Source organism: Myotis nattereri (assembly GCF_964212035.1).
Source record: "Myotis nattereri genome assembly, chromosome: 9".
Classification (NCBI taxonomy): domain Eukaryota; kingdom Metazoa; phylum Chordata; class Mammalia; order Chiroptera; family Vespertilionidae; genus Myotis; species Myotis nattereri.
In genome coordinates, this window is record NC_138084.1 from 12188911 (window position 1) to 12209040 (window position 20130).

The following is a 20130-nucleotide window of genomic DNA, read 5'->3' on the forward strand; positions in this document are numbered from 1 at the left end:
TCAGTAACTGAAGAATTGAATTATTGGCTTAAACATCTGCATTGTTTCGTTGTTGTTGTTTTAAATGTTTTTATTGATTTTTGAGAGGAAGAGTAAGGGAGAGAAAAAAAGACATAGAAACATCAATGAGAGAGAAACATTGATTGGCTGCCTCCTGTACGCTCCCTACTGGGGATCAAGCCCACAACCCAAGCATGTGCCCCAACAGGAACCAAACCAGTGACCTCTTGGTTCTTGGGTCAACAACTGAGCCACACCAGCTGGGCATTGTGGGGCTATTTTTAGTGTTTTCTTTTTTTCTTTTTAAGTGTCTTTTAATTTGCATCCTCTTCTTCAGGGAGGATGGGTGGTGGTTCTCATACTTGGCCAATTTTACCACAAAAGCAGAGCTTTATTGGGACTTTATCTTGCTTTAAGTTAAGAATTCTGTGCACTATAAACCTGTGAATGTTTAAACTGCTATATCATTCTGTATTAATTTTTATTTTCTTAGAGTTTGCTAGAGAAATTCCATTGAAAAACTCTCAAGTAAATGATGTCACGGGGAACCGTGAAATGACCGGACATGCACTAGGACAGACAGGGAAATCACAGTGCAGACAGTCCAGATGGGAGGAGAGAGCGAGTGGCCACACTCACTGGAGATGAAAGGAAAACCTGATAGCTTATACCGGCAGAGACAGAAGGGTAATAATGAGAGCAGAGAATCACAATTGCTATGGTTGTGATTCCTCCTGCCTGGGTTATTCTTTATCCTCACACTGAGCTTCAGTTCTGACATTCATATTTTGCTCATTCCATCCCTGTGAAACCAGGGCTGAACTGGACTTACTTAGAGAAGAAACCTTAGGAAGCACACGTTTGATTTTCCCTACATGGTCAGGGGATGCCACAGATAATTGTTTTGTCATCAAGGCAAGATCAAATTGCTGACCCTCTAATTATATTGGGCAAAACAACAACGGATCTTACTGATGGCCTTCCTAATTCTGGAGCACAGAAATCAAATTAGAGTGGGAGATATTATGCTTACCAGCTAATTTGCCCAGAGTTCATTATATTGGAGGCTTACAAAGGAGCTTTGTGACTAATTACTTTGCATTGTCTACTTCCTCAATATGAGAGCTGATATCATCCATCTAAATGTAATCAAATCAGATCAATGTCAACTCAATGATCTGACAGAAACGAGAGTGAACTTCATACATAGCTGAGCCTAAATAATTTTGAACATGCATATACTTCAAAGCATATATATATATCCTGGAACACTACATAGAATTTCTAGCTTTTCTGGAGTTAGGCATAGTACACTCAAATGCAGAAAAATGTAATTCTTTATTCCTTAAAGTATCATCCTCATTGGTACCTCTTTTATCCCATGCAACCACTCGGTAAGAAGAATAAAATGGAATTAAAGTTAAATTTTTTGATGGGGGGGGGGCGTCAAATCTTATCATCTTGGTTTAGTTTTGTAATTGGAGATATACTTTTAGGAGATTACTTTCTTTGGGATAAACATGTAGTGTTTCAGACCTGCTTTGCCTTACACTTCAAAGCGGTGCCTGCCATTATGAACAAGCTTACTCTACACATGCCATCAAAGGAAGAGGATCTCAAAACTGAGTTTGGTGTGCTGGGCTGTTCTCTGGACTGAGGACTTTTAATGTGTGACTGGCCCCTCCCTGGGCCCTCTTTTGGTGTCACTTCAACTAATGTAACATGTGGTTTTGTCTGTCAGCTTGTTCCAGGAGGGCCTCTCTGGCTGACTGGACTCCAGTGTAACTCTCGCTTGGCCACAGGTCTGGCAGTGACATCCATAGCCCCAGCCCTGGTGGTCAACAATTCTGCCCTTGATATAAGGTCCACATTGCCCCTTCTGCCAACCTTTTAAGCCAGATCTTGATGGACTCTCATGCCACCATCACTCCTAAAAAAGCGGTTGACGATGTTATGCCACTTAGTTTTAAATTAATGGAGGTTCCACACCACCGATGCCCTTGGTGCAGCAGTATTATCTCCCAGAGTTCCCTATTGAATGAGAAGCAAGCTCCTTGCTTTCAGTGTTCCCGCTGTTTAAGAAATGCGTGTCACCATCTCTGGGATAGATTCTTATCCCTTGCTCATTCCTTTTACTATTCCTTGTGACCTTGTGATAGGTCTCAAGACAACCGAGGAGAAAGACATGGAGTCAAAAGGGAAATGGGAAGACACATTAATAACTTCACAACTCTTAACCCCTGTGCTGTCTAGTCCGTTTGCCCCTTTCTCTCTCTGAGCAGATCCATTTTCTTCACTTCATTGCCTTGCCTTTCCCCCCAGGAGGCTGACCTCTATGCGCTGCATCATTTATATTTCCTTATTCTCCAATGTCCGACCATTCTTTTAGGTTGATGGATGGTACCAAGGTGAGATTATAGAGGGAAAAAAGAGAGATGTATATTTATTCTCCTCTCACCCACCTTGTTACACTTTTGCTAGCAAGTGTCCATACCCTACAGTCATGGATCTATTCATCTGGCCCTTGTCCTTGACTCCAGTTATAACTCTTCTTTGCTTTGGTCCTTCAGTTCTAGAGAAAGAGAGCATGTGTATGCTCTGTCCTTGGTTCCTCACCACCATTTGTTGGTTTCTTTAACTCTGCCTACCCCTTTCTAAACAGTTCTATTAGCCTCACTTCACTTAAATCTTTCTGACTATCCCATGTATTTCTTACCATAATCTTTACTGGTACACAAATTTGCATTGTTTATTGAAATAGTACATTCATTTTCTTTGACAACTAGGTATTGAGAAACTATTCAATGTCAGGCATCAATTCAAGAGAAATAAAACCACTATGAAAAAAAATAAAACTCCTTGATCTAATGGAGCTTATATTCTAATGAGAGAGGCCGATAATAAACAATGAGTTTATTATGAGCAGGTGATAATTATTATAAAGGAGATGAAGAAGGGATGGGGACAGGAAGGAGCTGGAGTACAATTTTCAAAGGCTTATCAGAAAAGCCCTCATATCTAGTGTGATGCATAAAGAGAAAGATGCATTATTTGGGGTGTACCTAAAAGCATAATCGAAGAGCATTGGTGGAGGTAGATAATTTGGAAAGCTCTCCTGGAAATCAGGAATGCAGGATTAGAAAATGTGATCCAGGGAAGGAAGGATGTGGGAAAATGGGAAAATGAGCTGGGGAAGGAGTAGAGGTTCCTATGAGGATGTGATATAGAGAACCCTTGTGTAGGCAACAGGATTTTGATTCTGCCGGTAACTCAGAGATGTTCAAATAGTTTGAATTATTTCTATACAACAACAAAGAACTAAAACATGATCTGAAGGGAATGTGGCATGCATCCTCAAAAGTCACTGCTGTATTAACTGTCGAAATTCAACCATTTGTTTCATGTTTCTGTTGCAAAAATAAAACTATTCTCTGCGATCACAGGCATACAACAAATTCACAGTAAACTAGGAAAATAGTCATCTCTAATAAGGGTCATTCAGCATCTGGTCTTGCCCAAGTAAAATATAGTTTGAACAGGTCCAAGGTTAATTCAGAAGCTCATTAAGGTTTCTAGAGCTTTCTATCTTTTCACTTTGCCACACGGAATGTTACTAATCGTTGTCCTCATGATCACAAGATAGCTGCAGCACCGCAGGCATTAAGTGCAGAGATTTAAAGAAGAAAGAGATATCAGAGAAGTATGAGAACTGTCAGGTAGGCAATGAACATTGTTTGCCACACAGTAGCTCGTATTATATTTGTCTTTAATGCTTTACTTAATGACAAAAACATGGCAATGTTAAACTAGTACCAAAAGTACACTTTTACCTACAACAGATTAAATTTTATGTTACAAGAAATATTTACTCCTTGAAAAATGTATTCATATCTCGAGCCACTATCTCTTTCCTATGCTGTTTTCATGGGTTTTTGATAGCTCTATATTGAAATACACAAAAATCCTTTATTTCCGAAGCCAAATGAAATTTAAAAGCTTCAATACTTCAAGTCTCTCTTACCATTATGAATGAAGGCATTTCCTATTCATCATCCCTTCTAAGGCCCATATTATCTTCCACCAGACATGTCTATTTCTAAAAACAAAGCTAAAGCAAAAGGCTAGACAGTCATCTGCAGAAAGGATGAGCCAGCTTACTTATGATTCATTTGCCTTTTTAATCTGTGCTCTCCATTGGAAGTGTCTGATACTGATAGTTTGCAGAGATAAATAGGACAATGGTGGTCATTACACTGAGATATACTCCAGTGCATCAGAATATTTTTGTCTCCTCTTTTAATTTACATAATTTCTAAATGTGCTAAGAATGGAAAGCATTGTTCATTGATGGCAGTTTTTACTATAGAACAATCAGCAACACAAAACAAATCCTGGCCTAATCGGAGTAGAGAAAGTGATTGCTCTAAGTTGTGTTTTATTCCTGTGTGCCTTACCAGAAACTTTTCACTTGAATGCAGCTGCTTCCATCAAATGTTCCACCACAGGAACATTTAAAAGCGGCCCCAGCAGACAATTCACTGAGGATCAGGTTTTATAACAAAGCGTGAGGGGATGCGTTGTTACCAGGGAAGGGGATATATTTGGGGCGGGGGAGACAACCAATAGGCAAGTGGTCCTTACAGAGTAGAAAACCTGACTTAGTTACCAAATAGCCTTGATGACAAGCATCGGTGCTGTATTCCTTCAATATTGATTTTTAATGTTTGCTTTGTAATATATTAAACTCATAAGTGTGAATAAACAAATTCATAAATACATATAAAAAGTGGTCGAAGTGAAAAAAGTAGGAATAGCAGAGAAACAAGCACCTTCAGAAAGACAATTCGTTGACTGTGCATAATAAAAAAAAGATATTGTCACCTTAAAGGGGAATAAAGTGGCAAAAAGAAAAGAGAGAGAATGGAGAAAAGGAGATAGAAGGAGAGAGGATAAAATGAAAGGCATAAGGGAAAGAAAGAAAGAGAGAAAAAGGAGTGAGGAAGTGAAAAACAAAAAGAGCAAATGACAGACGGAGGAGAACAAAGGAAAGCAAACAAGCAGGCAGGCAGGAAGGAGGAAGGAGGCCACATGAGCCAACATTTAGATCCTCAGGGTGCCCCTTGATTCAGGAGGTGGGCAATGGGCAACAAAGTTTAGTATGTTCACTGGCTGTAATGATATTAATGCATAATATCTGCATGTTATTCTATGCTCCTTCATACGCCATCAAGAAAAAAACACTACCCTCCTTGAGACTGTATCTTCTTTCTCAGGAGAGTGTTTTCTCTAAAACAGCATAGAAAAAAGATTGGTGCCAAAGAGGGAGAGCCCTCTAGCTTCTCTAGCTGCTCTCAGCTTTATAAAGAGCAGAAGTTTACTCTTAGTTCTGCCTCTCAAAGGAGTCCCTATGGAAGGCCATGTGGACCGGCTTTCCAGAGACATGCAGTATATCAGAGCATCTAAAAAGCAACTGAATGGCCCTTATACATTTAAATAGAAATGTTTGGTAACGGCACCGAATGCTTCAATAGAATGAGCATCAGTGTTCAAGTCTAAATTATCTGGGTTCTTATTTTCCTTGGTATCTTGAGGAAACAACAAAGCTTTTGAACCTCCAATTACTGCATCAATGAAGTAGCGGTAATACCCCTAATTTCCGAGATGTTGTGAAGAGTCGGTGACATGATGAAAAGCCCCAGTTTCCAGCCTCTGGGAGCAGTTTCATTGCTTCAATGTACAGATTGCATATGGCTCTCTGTATAGATAAGTCCCAATATATTTATCACAAATATACTTATCCAAAACTTTCAGATCACCATGCTAGGTACTAGGGAATAGCTTTTCAGATTTCACCTGGATAAATAAAAAAAATCTCTTATTTTATGTTTTGGTGTGGGGATAGGACTTAATGAAAGATACATTATACATTGGAAATGTCTCTGCTCACACATTTTATTTTCTCTGACGTTCATTTGGTAAATTGCCATGTCCCGAATTGTGAGAAAGCTATAGTTTAATTCACATTGCGGTGTAGATACTTCAGCACCCTTCTTCTCCCTTCAAGTATAAACATCTTTAGGGAAGGAACTCTGTATTACAGTTTTGTTTAGACTTCATACAATACCAAGGCTATTCTGTTGCATGTAGAGCAATTGTTGGTAAATTGCTAGAGTCCTCTAATTCCATCTGAAATTAGGAAAAAACAGAGAATTGATGATTTCCCATTCTACTGGCCAGTTTCATCAGAATTTGGGAACAACTAGAAGCTAACTCAAAAAAGTCTTATGTATGGCCCAGTTCCAAATTGTTACTCAAGGGCAAGTCAGCCTGCCTCCTTGTAATACAGCAAATCAAAAAGGAAGCATGTACTCCAATTTCTTGAGGTCAGATTGCAATTGGCAGATGCTCCTTCAAAGCATGAAAGAGCTACACACAGTGAAATGGTCATTTCTGGGAATCCTGAAAGGTGGAGAAGCTCTCGAGGACATTTTCCTGTCTTACACAGGAACAAATACTGGCAACAATGAAAAGCTTAAATATAAGCCAATCAAAACAAAGTGACAGATGCCCTGTTATATTTTATGAATTATAAATAGATAACATAAGATTCAAAGGGTTCATATATTTAAATTGTATTTAATAAATATAATTGCTAATATAAATTATTTTCTTTTTATTACAATGTTAAAAAAACTTTATGGGATATTTTGTATTACTGTCTTGCTATTTGCAATAAAAATAAAAATATATATTTAAAATTTAAAAAAATATTAAAGTAAATATGTGATGTTCAGGCTTTTTTATTATTAGTAAAAGGATTATATAGTTAATAGTTGTTTTATTTATGCCAACATAACAATGTCATTGGTTATTATGATCATAAATATTATTATTTACCATCTATATGTTTTGTATTAAAGTCACAGAGACGATTAAACCAATGCTATGTAAATGTGAAATATTTTAGGTTAATTTATTGAAAACTTTCAAACTTGATCATATATCCACACATTTTTAGGCAAAATAAAGAAATAGCCTACTATCCTTTTCTCTAATTCCAAAGCAGAAGACCTTGGAAAACAGAATAAATTAATACTTTCTTGAGTTGAGTTTGTTATGAATATAAGTTAAGTGAAAGAAGCCAGTCAGAGAAAAACAAGTACCATATGGTTTCACTTATATGTGGAATCTAATGAACAAAATAAACTAAGAAACAAAATAAAAATAGACTCATAGATAGAGAACAGGCTGAAAACTGTCAGAGGGGCAGGGTTGGGTAAAAAAAAGGTAAAGGGATTAAGAAAAAAATATAGATGCTCCTGGGCCATGACTAGAACAGTCTGGGCTTCAATTTTTTAATTATTTGAGTCACCCTCCCCAGGAAGTCACTAGGTTACACTAGGCATAAAATTTTATAAAGCCAAAAAAAAAAAAAAAGTAAAAGGGACTTGTTTTAACACAAGCTTACTAGAGATAAAGTAGTGTCATTAAATCTGAAGCTTATTAGAGTCATAATTTCTCAGAGCTCATTCACATTAAAACCAATATTTTCACTTGAGCTTGTTTCTTACTCATCTAATTGGAGGCCCTTTGTCAAAATCCATTTTTGAGGCATCTCTACTGCAGTGAAAATGATCTTGAGGACAGAGTAACTGGTCCCTATTAGCATCCATATGAAATTTATTATTTTTATTAAAGCAAGCCACTTAGGCGAATCTTTCTTTCTTCTTACATTAGCATTTCACTAAGAACACATCATGATTGAACAGCATATACCTATTTGTAAAAAGGAGAGTTAACTTAAAATATTTCAAGTTGTGTGTGTGCATGTCTATATCAAATTATGGAAACTTGGACAAAAACCGTTCCATTTTCTAAAAATATATTTGTATTTATTTCAGAGAGGAAGGGAGAAGGATAGAGAGATAGAAACAACAATGATGAGAGAGAATCATTGATGAGCTGACTCCTGCACACCCCACTTTAGGGATTGAGCCCACAACCCGGGCATGTGTCCTGACCAGGAATCAAACCTGTGACCCCATGGTTCATAGGTTGATCCTCAACCACTGAGCCACACCAGCCAAGCAAATCATTCCATTTTTAAAATCTGATAATTGATGTGGTTTTTCCCAAAGTTGGACAACTGTGTAATTATTTTTCTTTTCATAGCAATATATATATTTTCCTCAACCTTAAAACACAGTGTCTCTTTTCTTTTTCTTTTTAAATATATTTTTATTGACTTCAGAGAGGAAGGGAGAGGGAAAGACAGGTAGAAACATCAATGATGAGAGAGAATCATTGATTGTCTGCCTCCTGCATGCCCCCCACTGGGGATCGAACCCACAACCCAGGCATGTGCCCTTGACCGGAATTGAACCTGGAACCCTTCAATCTGCAGGCAGACACTCTATCCACTGAATCAAATCGGCTAGGGCGAAACACACTGTCTTTTCAATGGGAGAGATGTCTTATGGTTTTATCAGACATGTCTATGCTTTGTCAACTGATTTTAAAGCTAAGAGTGACAAAGTGACATCCTTGGCCCCATCTCACAATACCAACCTCATTCAAAGGAAATGTCACAATATTCACCTGAGGTTTGTTATCATTTGGTGTTGGAAATAGGATTTCAAATTGGTATAGATTTCAGGGACCATTTGAAGTGCTAAAATAAAACTTTATTTTGCCATCTTTATTGCATAGAATTGAAAGTCTATTGAGAGCCCATCTTATCCTTGGTCCCAAGACAAGACTTTACAACTGCTTCATCTGATCGTCAGAAACAAGACCATCCAGAACTTTTCAAGACTAGTTAAAGTTTTCCAAGAAGTCTAACTCAGCCCTACATATCTTTACGCAGCCTGTGTCATTGGTAATAAGCAGCATGAATATTTGTCAGTTTAATTCAAAACTCCACATTCCAAATTTCCCTGAATCAAAATTAGAGTGTCATGATTATGCTAAATCTTTAGTGCTGGGCAGGTGATAACTTACCTACTGATAGACCAGTTGTCTCTAAATTCCCATTCATGAGCAACTACAATCTAGTTCAACTGGGAGCTGAGTTAGGGAAATTTAGTTTAGAAAATGTTTTTTTCTCCCCTCTCCCCCCTCCCCCAAAAAAGGAAGAAAAACCATCATCCACTTTTGCTCACCTCCTATTCAATGCATTTATGCATCCAGAACAAAGTAAGAGAAAAAAATGCCATACACACTAATGTACTGTGAACATGGACTTTAAAATACTAATTCCTAACCTCAGTACCAGGGACCGCTCCTTCTTTACACATACATTCTCTTTTCTTCCTGGTGACTGATCACTATTCACTTTTACTCCTGAGAGACACAATTACATTTCCTATTGCAACCCTGATTATACTGAGTCCTTTAAGCTACCAATTTAATCTAAATGTTTATTAAACTCTTTCTGGGGAAAGAAAATTAAATTATTTTAGTAAAACTAGACCTTTATTAGTACACCAGTAAGCATGTAATCTTTATTACAGCTCAGAGATTTCAGCAAATGCCTTTTAACTGAACTTGTTTTGTAGCTATCCCCTAGCAATTCTGTTAAATTCAGTAGTAATTATCAATTAGGCACCTAGATGAACTGGCATGACATTAGTGAGTGATAGGTGTGTTAACTGTGTGAAAACACTGACAATGAAGAAAAAAAGTATGTGGAAGGACTGATGGAAAATGTATCTATCTCCAGCGACCTCATTCATGCCCCTGTATTCAAATACCATCCATATGCCAATAACTCCCAAATTCCTATCTCTTGTCAAGACTTTTCTGAGTGTTAAGCTACTTGAATTTCCCTTTTAGTGTCTTAGAAGCATCTCAAGTTTTATGTACAAAGAGTAACATTTAAATATTTCTTTGACAACATACTCACCTTTAGTCTTTCTTATCTCATCTCACCTCTCTCTCTCTCTCTCTCTCTCTCTCTCTCTCTATATATATATATATATATATATATATATATATATATATATATTTTTTTTTTTTTTTTTTTGAGAGACAGGAAGAGAGAGGAGAGAGAAACATCAATGATGAGAATCATCCACCGGCTTCTTCCTGCACACCCTCTACTGGGGATTGAGCCTGCAAACCATGACCTCCTGGTTCATAGGTCAATGCTCAACAAATGGGTAACACCAGCAGTGTAATAAAAATAAATTTTTTAAGTGGTTGATTTTTAAAGAACAGTGGATCAACAATATTTTTTTTCTTGAATTTCTTTCAGCTTTATTGTACATAAGTAGATAGTATCTAAGTCAAGTATCTTGTATAGCATATTGTTGTTAATTTTTCTTCTATAACACAGTATTTATATAAGCAACAATACTAGAATTTGATGCCTTGTGGAAGAGAATTTGCAATGATTTAAAGAATATTTGAAATAATTATTTTGAAAACCTCTATAGTTTTCTCTAGAGACACACAGGAGCTACAATGCTCTATATATTTATTTTTGTTTGGAAATAATATAAAGCAAATTACTGAAAAAATATAATTTGTTTCTGTGTGCTAAAAACAAACACAAAGTAAAAGGCAAAAATGTGTACCACTTATCTATGATAATAAAAGTGTAATATGCAAATTGACTGAATGACCAAACAGCAGAACAACCCTCCAGACGACCTTCTGGATGACCACTCTATGACACGCACTGGCACCAGGCCAGCCAAGGCAGGTGTGATGCAATTGCTCGGGGGCCCCACCATTGCCCCATGATTACCCTGCAGAGGGAGTTCCAGGCCAGCAACTGATCGCACCCCACGCCTGTTGCCCACAGAGGGAGGCGATGGTGGTGGAGGAGGGGGAACAGCACCATACAGATGGCAAGCAGTAGCACCCATAGGGGAGAGGCCAGCTGCCAGCAGTTAGGGGAAAGAAAGCCCCAATAGGCCTTGATCACCAGCCAGGCTTAGGGACTCTACCTAGGGGTCCCAAATTGTGAGAAGGCACAGGCCAGGCTGAGGGGCACCTCCCACCCCCAACCTGTGCACGTAATTTCGTGCACCAGGCCTCTAGTTGTAGTATAAAATATCATAAACCTGGAATAAATTTAACAAATAATGTGAAAGAGTTCTACATAGAAACCCATAAAGCTGTCCACTTTATAAAATGTGAGGTTTATCAGATTTGTTAGTTGGAAGACAAAATTTTTGGATTTGGCATTTTCTTTCAAATTTAGATTTACTTCATTTTAACAAAAATCCAACAGGGCCCTGGCCAGGTGGCTCTGTTGGACCTTTGACTGAACACCAAAAGACAGCGGGCTGATTTCCAGTCAGGGTACATATGTGGGTTGCAGTTTGATCCCCAGTCTGGGTGCCTACGAAAGTCAACTGATCTGTGTTTCTCGCTCATATCAATGTTTCTCTCTCTCTCGACCCCTCCTCTCTTTATAAAATCAATAAAAACATCAACTCAGGTGAGGATTAAAAAATAATAATAATATGCCGAAACCGGTTTGGCTCAGTGGATAGAGCGTCAGCTTGTGGACTGAAAGGTCCCAGGTTCGATTCCGGTCGAGGGCATGTGCCTGGGTTGCGGGCACATCCCCAGTAGGAGATGTGCAGGAGGCAGCTGATCGATGTTCCTCTCTCATCGATGTTTCTGGCTCTCTATCTCTCTCCCTTCCTCTCTGTAAAAAATCAATAAAATATATTTAAAAAAATAATAATAATAATAAAGTAAAAATAAATAAATAATAAATTTTAAAAATTTAAAAGTTAAATTCAATAGGAATTTTAGAGAATTTGAAAAGATAAAATTAAAATTTATTTTGTCAAATAAATGCCCTAGAACAGACAAAATATCCATAAAGAAATGTATGACATAAAAAGACTTGCCTTACTGAATGTCAGGACTAATTATAAAGCTTCAATAAATATGACAATATGGCATGGGCGTAGGAATAGAAAGCTATGAAAATGGTACAGAATAAAGAGTTCAGATTCAAAAACATATATGTGAACTCTTGAATATATTATTGTAGAGAGATAGGGAAATAATAAGTACTCAGTGAAGACTGCTGAAAAATTTACCCCCATAGGAAAGTACTAAAATCTAATCCTAATTCAGATTTTTGGAAAACTTAAGCTGTGGTAGGTTTTCTAAATATGTATAAAATAATGGTAAAGTTAAAAGAAATCTATATATTACATGAGATTATTTAGTAAAACATATTTTTGTTTTTTTACTTAAGAGTAGGCAAAGGCATTTTTTAAAACAAAAACACACAAGGAAAGAGATTTTTTAAACTTACTGGAAGAAGACAATAAGCTATACTACATCAAAATAAGTTCATTAAGAAACCCCATTAGAAAATTAAAAATGGAAACCACAGAATGGGAGAAATTCTTTGCAACAAAATAACTCACAGGCACCATGTATATGTGTGTATAAATATATATCTATAATAATAAAAGTGTAATATGCTAATTAGACCGGATAGCCTAATGACCTTCTAGACGTCCTTCTGGACGACCTTCCTGACAAAGCTGGGGCTGAGAGGGCCAAAGCAAGCCACCATGACTGCAAGGGCCGAGCACCTTGCACGAATTTTGTGCATCAGGTCTGTAGTGTATTTTAAAAATATATGTAAACACATGTTGAATATGTATACATAATATATTTGTATGTATCTCACAAATCAACTTAAAATAAGAAAACCCAGTAGTTAACATGTAATTTATGAATGTGTGAACTTTTATTTAATGGCAACATAAGCCACAGGTACATTTTTCTAGATTATTAAATAATTTGTTGTGAAAGTTTAAGTAAAAATTTGAGAGAGAAAAAAAGCACAATGCCCACACTTTTGTTTTATTTCTAAGTTGTAAATATTTTTTCTTAATGACCCCACTGATTTTCTAATATATAATCTCCAAAGATTTTTCTTTCTTTTTTCCTAAAGATTTTTCTTAATCACAAAAATGAGTCTCAATAGACTTTCACTTACTTGTATATATATATGGCTACAAGAAGTATTAATGAAGCATATAAAACTCCTTCAGCATACAGTATTGAGCACATTCTAAAGCAAGAGAATTAATTTCTTTCTTAAAATTTCTTTAAGGAATCTTAGCTTGGAAAATGTAATACCCTTTATTATTATCTTTTTCATCTTGAGGCTAACCAAACAAAGAGTCTCTCTACTAGATTTCCCCTATGGTGCCTTTTGAAATTGGTGATTTTTTTTTATCCTGAATTCAACAAAAAATTACCAAATCATTCTGATTAGTCAAGGATTCTCCTTAGTAACATAATAAAACAGCAGCAGTTCTCAAACTTTTGCTTCTTTTCCTTTTTTTTTTTTTTTTTTTTTTTTTGGTTAATCCTCACTTGGCGATATTTTTCTATTTATTTTTTAGAGAGTGAAAGGGACGGGGAGAGATAGAGAGAGAGAAACATCAATGTGAGAGAAACACATTGATCGGTTGCCTCTCACATGTGGGATCAACCTGCAACCCAGGTATATGCCCTTGACTGGAATCAAACCTGGGACCCTTCAGTCTGCAGGTCAGTGCTCTATCCACTGAGAAAAACTGGCTAGGGCTCAAACTTTTGTTTCAAGAGCTCTTTACAACATCTAAAAAATTCAGAAAATCTCAAAATATTTCTGTAGGGTTTAATCTCTCAAGATTTACTGTATTAGGGGTTTTTAAATAATCATTTTAAATATCTATTTTTAAAGGGCAGTAATAAGTCCCTAAATAATAATGAATGACATTGATGCCTATAACATGATACATTAAAACTATTTTCCAAAATAAAAGAAATTGTGGGAAGAGTGGCATCATTTTACATTTTGTATATCTCTTTAATGTCTGACATAATAAAAGATCTGTTTCTGTATTTTGTTTGTTGATTGTTGAAGTTTTGTAGAACATCTATCCTCACCAGATATGTAGTTGGAAAAAACACAGAGTATTTCTAAAGTTTATTTGCAAGGTGGAATTTGAAGCCATGTCAGTAAATTTCTCAGAATCTGTTTCTTTAAAACCCATTGAGAGCCCAGCCGAAATGGCTCAGTGGTTCAGCAGAGTCCTATGAACCAGGAGGTCATGGTTGGAATCCCAGTCAGGGCATATGCTAAGGTTGTGACTCTGATGTGGGGTATGCAGGAGGCAGCCAATCAATGATTCTCTCTCATCATTGATGTTTCTATTTCTCTCTCACTCTCCCTTCCTCTCTGAAATGAATAAAAATATTTTTAAAAAATCCATTGACTTAGTTAGTCTATCTGTCTAGAGACAGATCCACTATACTCCCATAAAAAATGATATTTTAAAAATTATGTCCTAATATTATTATAAAAATAGTTTTGATCTCATAAACATTCATGAAAAGAGCCCATAGATGACATTGAGACACACTTTTGAGAAATACTGAGCTAGCACAATTAAAGAATTAGAAGTTTATTTCATCTTCTGGAAATATTGGAATAATCTGTTATATACATTCTTATACAAACCAGTTAGAATAGAGTTCTCTCCATGTAAGAGATATTAAATTTAATTAAATATAGGGGAATATTTCAAATTTATTCAATAAATAAGTAGAAAAAATAAAATTTAATACATAAAATTAATATAAATAAAATGTTAAAATAAAATAAATATAACAAAGGTCTTTCTATTTACAGGCAGCAAGTCTACAAAATACTTAGAGAGTTAGCTCAGGTCAAGTAAGCACAAAGGCATAAAAAGGCCCATTTCCAAATCTCCAGTGGGCAATAAATATCACAAATAGACTAAAACAAAATATGCTAAGAAATGTGATTCTTTTTCAGCTCTTATCCAAAAAAGAATAGATCCCATCATCCACTTTACTGAGATCACCAAACAGTCACAAACCAGAAACCAGGATATAACCTTTGCTGCCATCATGGTGGAATAAATCACCAACTGTATACAAATCAGCTTAACATATACACGGGTATTGTTTTTGCTATGCAGGAGAGACAACCTAGGGCTCAAGATAAGACATAGATCCACAAGCCCTGGGCATGTTATAGAAGAGGACATGACCATAATCATTAGTTAGACAAGAAACAAACATAATTACATACTTGATCAGAAAAAAAATAAAATAAAAAATCCACCAAAATTATAGAAAGAAAACAAACCTAGAGAAACAGAGAGTCAGCAAAAGTAAAGTTGTAGTATAACTAGAGATTCATTTGAGGGTCTATGAACAATTGTCCTGGGTTTGAATGGCCCATAATGTACACTCCTCAGACATGGTAACTTAACTGGCTCTGGGTCTAGCAGGTGAATTCTTTGAAATTTTCTTTTAAAACACACACACACACACACACACACACACACACACACACACACACACCAGGGAGAGGAAAGGAAAAGGGAGAGATAGAAAAAAATATCAATGATGAAAGAGAATCATTGATTGGCAGCCTCCTGCACACCCCTCACTGGGAATCCCTCACCCTGTGCAGGTGCCCCAACAAGGAACTGTGACCTACTGGTTCACAGTCCAATGCTCAACCACTGAGCCATGTTGACAGGGCAAATCCTGTGAATTTTGCTGGCTTCTTCAAAACTGTCAAAATTCAATTTACAAAAACTTTAAAATGTGATAAATATATGTCAAACATAGTCAGCTTATTAATTAATAAGCATGTTCAAAGGACATTTTGTGAACAGAGAATTTATAGTACATTTGGGATGGCATTGAAATGCATGTCCTAAGTTGGAGACCAAACTGGATAATAGATTACAAGACAATAAAATTGTAATCTTTAGGGTTATATTTTCTACTGGAAAATAATTATTTCTGCCATACTGTTCTATAAATTAATATGTTACTTCTGTAGTCTAAAATCTTAGCAGCAAATAGTCAAATCAAACAAGGTAAATTCTCATAAGACTTAAGTACTTTGTGGGTGATTTTAACAATTGTAAGATATTTAAAGGTCTTGTTTACATTTTATTTATTTCCACAACTTAAATACCTTACCATGCTTTATAATTTGCTTACATATTTACATTAAATTATGTATTACATTTTACAGCCACTAAAAAAAAAGTTTATGTACTCACTAGAGGCCCGGTGCACAAAATTTGTGCACAGGTAGGGTCTCTGGGCCTGGCTGGCAATCAGCACCAACCATGGCCTTCATTCCCCAGCTGCTGGTTGCCAGCCAGGCTTGCCTTCATTCTGCACCGCCCCCTGGTGGTCAGCGCACATCATAGCGAGCAATCAAACTCCTGGTCTCCCAAACTCCTGAGGGGACACTTAGCATATCAGCCTTTTATATATATAGATAACCTTTGGGTCCAGTCTCAGGCTAGTGAAAATTTAAGTGACATATGCATTTTTGTTTCCTTCAGATTTGACAGAAGAAAACTCAGCACTAGTAGGAATACTGAGCACAAATGAATTAACTCTGAGATTCAATAAAACGAAAGAAAGATGAAACTTAAAAGCCTTTTGCAAAAATAGAACAAAAATTTCTTGATGCATCAACTGAGAGAGCTTAAAACTGGGAATGATAAAAATGCACTTATAGTTTCTATCTTCTATTTGAAGTCACTTATGGAAGTTCAGAAATCAGTAGCACCCTGGCTTTAAGGACTCATAATCAAGATTCAGTTAAAATAATAATTAAAGCTTAGTACAGCTAGAGAAAGAAACAGACTACAATACATGTGTGATTGCCTGATAAGTGATTTATTATAAGTGATGAGTGTTCTATTTTTTTATTGTTTAAAGTATTACATATGTCTACTTTTTTCCAGATTGACCTCTCCCTGGCCACTTCCACCCCCAACCCCCCCAGGACAAGCCCCCACCGCCCCTATTTTTTTATGGTTGGTATAAGTCCAGGCAATAAAATGTTATTGACATGAAAAAGAAATTAAGTTAGTATGCTGAAGTGATTCCATTGCAGTACCATAAATACAATTAGTGTTAATTTAATGTGTTTTGAAGCTAAAATAAAAACCATCTCAGAAAGTTCCATCTATTATATTAATATGGAATATCCTACAATCATGTTTATAGTGTCTTGTTACTAGTAGTAACCAATAGGATGTTTGATCAGTAGTCTAGAAAATAAAATCTTGAATATAATCTGCAGACTTAAAGGCTGGCCCTGTGCATCATTTTTTTTTTATTTCACCTTATTTTAATTTCAAAAACAGAAAATTATGTATACATTTTTTTGCAGCTGTATGCTTTTATTCTAAAGACAGAACAGCAGTGAAAAATCACCCTTCCTTTCACAGTATAGTCCCTAAATTGCCTTCAATTCAACTGAAATAAATTGTATATACTAAACATTATATGTTACTTGGGGAAAAACTAAAGAAAATTATGTCTAGCTTATTTGGCTCAGTGGATAGAGTGTTGGCCCTTGCATGGAAGGGCCCTGTGTCTGATTTCAGTCAATCCCCCAGCTCTGGCCAGGGCACGTGCGGGAGGCAACCAAGTAATGTCTCTCTCTCACATTGATTTTTTTCTCTCTGTGTCTCTCCCCCTTCCTTCCACCCTCTCTAAAAAAAAAAAACCTATGGAAAAATGTCAGGGGAGGATGAAGAAGGAGGAGGAAGAGGAGGAGGAGGAGAAAGACAAAGAAGAAGACAAAGAAGAAGAAAAAGAAAGGAAGAGAGAGAGAGAGAGAGAGGGAGGGAGGGAGAGAGAGAGAGAGAGAGAGAGAGAGAGAGAGAGAGAGAGAGAGAGAGAGAGAAAGGAAGAAAGAAAGAAAGAAAGAAAGAAAGAAAGAAAGAAAGAAAGAAAGAAAGAAAGAAAAAATTATGTCTAGAAATAAACGACTTTAAAATAAAAAAGTAAACCTTTTAGAAAGGGCTCCTCACATGATAAGCTCACATTTAAACCTTCATCCCTGACGTGAAGTAAGTTCTCTTCCATGTTTCAGAGGTATACGGACTGATTGAAAAAAACACTGTCCCTTTAGAAAAACCCTCTGTCTTCTCATGGTCTGGTTTGGCTCTGTAATTTCTATCAACCTCTTATCATCTTTCATGCCATCAGCCACATTGGCAGTATAAACTAGAACACAATTAATATTAGCTAGAGTAAAGCTAACTGCTGTAACAAATGAGCCTATGCGGTTGTCTGGCCCGGGGGAACATTAGAGAGTTACTTTATCACAATTGCTAATAGGCTAAGCCTATTCACCAACACTATTGCACAAGGAAAATATTGAATTCTACCATTTCTCAGACTTCTTATGAACCAAGGGCTACCAAATTTTGGGGAAAAAATGTTTATTCTTAAATAGTCATTTTGGTTGTTTTATTCTGACTGTGACTACTTCAGTGTATGAGTGCTTTGGCATACTCAAGAAATTTTTCAGCTCACATCTATTATGCCTTCAGCTTTTAACCAAAGTCTATTTCCCTCAAGACTTTGTTCATTGTCTATTAAATAACATGTTACCGAGATCTTCCTGACTTTTTGTCTAGTAAAGTCACTTTGACCATGTTTTGCTCTAATCCTAAAAATTTAGTGTCTAAGCAATTTTAAAATACATTTGATCATTACAGTGACATTAATATAAGAGCAATGAGAGAAGGCCTTGTATTTTGGGTAAATAAGAATGAAATCCACAAAGGTCATTTCCTTCTCAACTAGTCCTTGTACACTTCCACTAAGCTGTAATGTAACCAGTAATCTGAAATGAATACCATGTTTTTTCATTAGCCAAGAGCCTGTGTGCCTTGTCTTCATGAACTTCAGCATCCAGACTCATCAATAACAGCATCAGAAAGGAATACAGGATTCCAGAGCAGAATTCCAATGGCCCTTTGTGGATGTGAAAATCATTTACTGAAGCCTAGGCAATCAAAACAGAAAGAAATTGGATGTACACCAGAATGAAATATTTCTGCCAATATTTTCCTTTTGTACATAGCACTATAAAAAGAAAAGGACAAAAATATCTGCAGAATTTGCTTAGATCTTCAAAATGAGGGTCACCTGGACACTGTCCTCTCTCGGCGATGATTGTCAGAATGTGTATGCTTATCGAAGATCTTTCCAAATAACTGGATTTAGCATTGCGGATGAGCTCAGAAGGGCCTCTGAAGGCTTTGCAGGGATACTGAGCTGGACTCTCAACTCCAAGTTGTCATATTTCACGTATACAACCTGAGCCTGTGTTTACAATGTCATTTCTGACAAGAACGATCTTCCTTCTCCTTTCTGCTTAGTGACCATCTCATTTTCCAAATGCACTTCAGGAGCCACCCCATTGTACTGATATAACTACTCTTTCCTCTGAGCTAGGCATTGCATCTCTTTTGAATTCACTTGTAAATCTAATTTATAGAACTTTCTTCACAACAAGGTCTCAATCATTTTATTTGTCTCCAAATTTTCAGTTTAATAATTGAATGAATCATCTAACTAAAATCACTCATTAATTCTTAGATTTACTCACATTTATTGGTTGCCTTCTATGTTCGAATTTCCACACTACCTTTGACATTAACAAAGTGAACAAAAAGAGAGAAGGTATTTATTCTCACAGAATTTACATTCAAGTTGAGGAGGAAAAAATAATAGATACATTTTAAAAGAAATTATTTCATGAGAATGCTCTGCAGATAAATGCAAAAGAATGACATCTACAGTAACTATGTTTGGTTTATCAGAAAAAGCCTCTCTGAAGAGAAGACATTTAAGCTAATATTTGAATGCTAAGAAACAGCCCAAGAAGATCCCTTATAAAAGCATCCCAGGTAGAAGAAACAATAATGCAAAAACACATGAAATAAATGAGTAGGCGTCTTGAAGATAAACACTACCCTCAAAGGTTAATCCCCTAACATAGAAGGAAAAGTGGATTTTATTTTAGTTTCTTCTTGAGTCGTCTAGTTATTAGTGTTCCTTGGGGTGTTCTGCTTGTCACCCAATGTTCCCAAAGTCTTGAGGAGTCCCTTAAGTCAGAGTCTTATCTGGAGCTCTTGATCAATATTTCCTCAATCAGGCTCAGAACTCTGCTGACCAGTACCAGGGGAGAGGTTGCTATAGGGCAAACACACTACTGCTGCATGTCTTGGTGTTCCATGGTACTATTACATAACACATACAGGTATATAAGAGTTAAAGGCTTGAGAA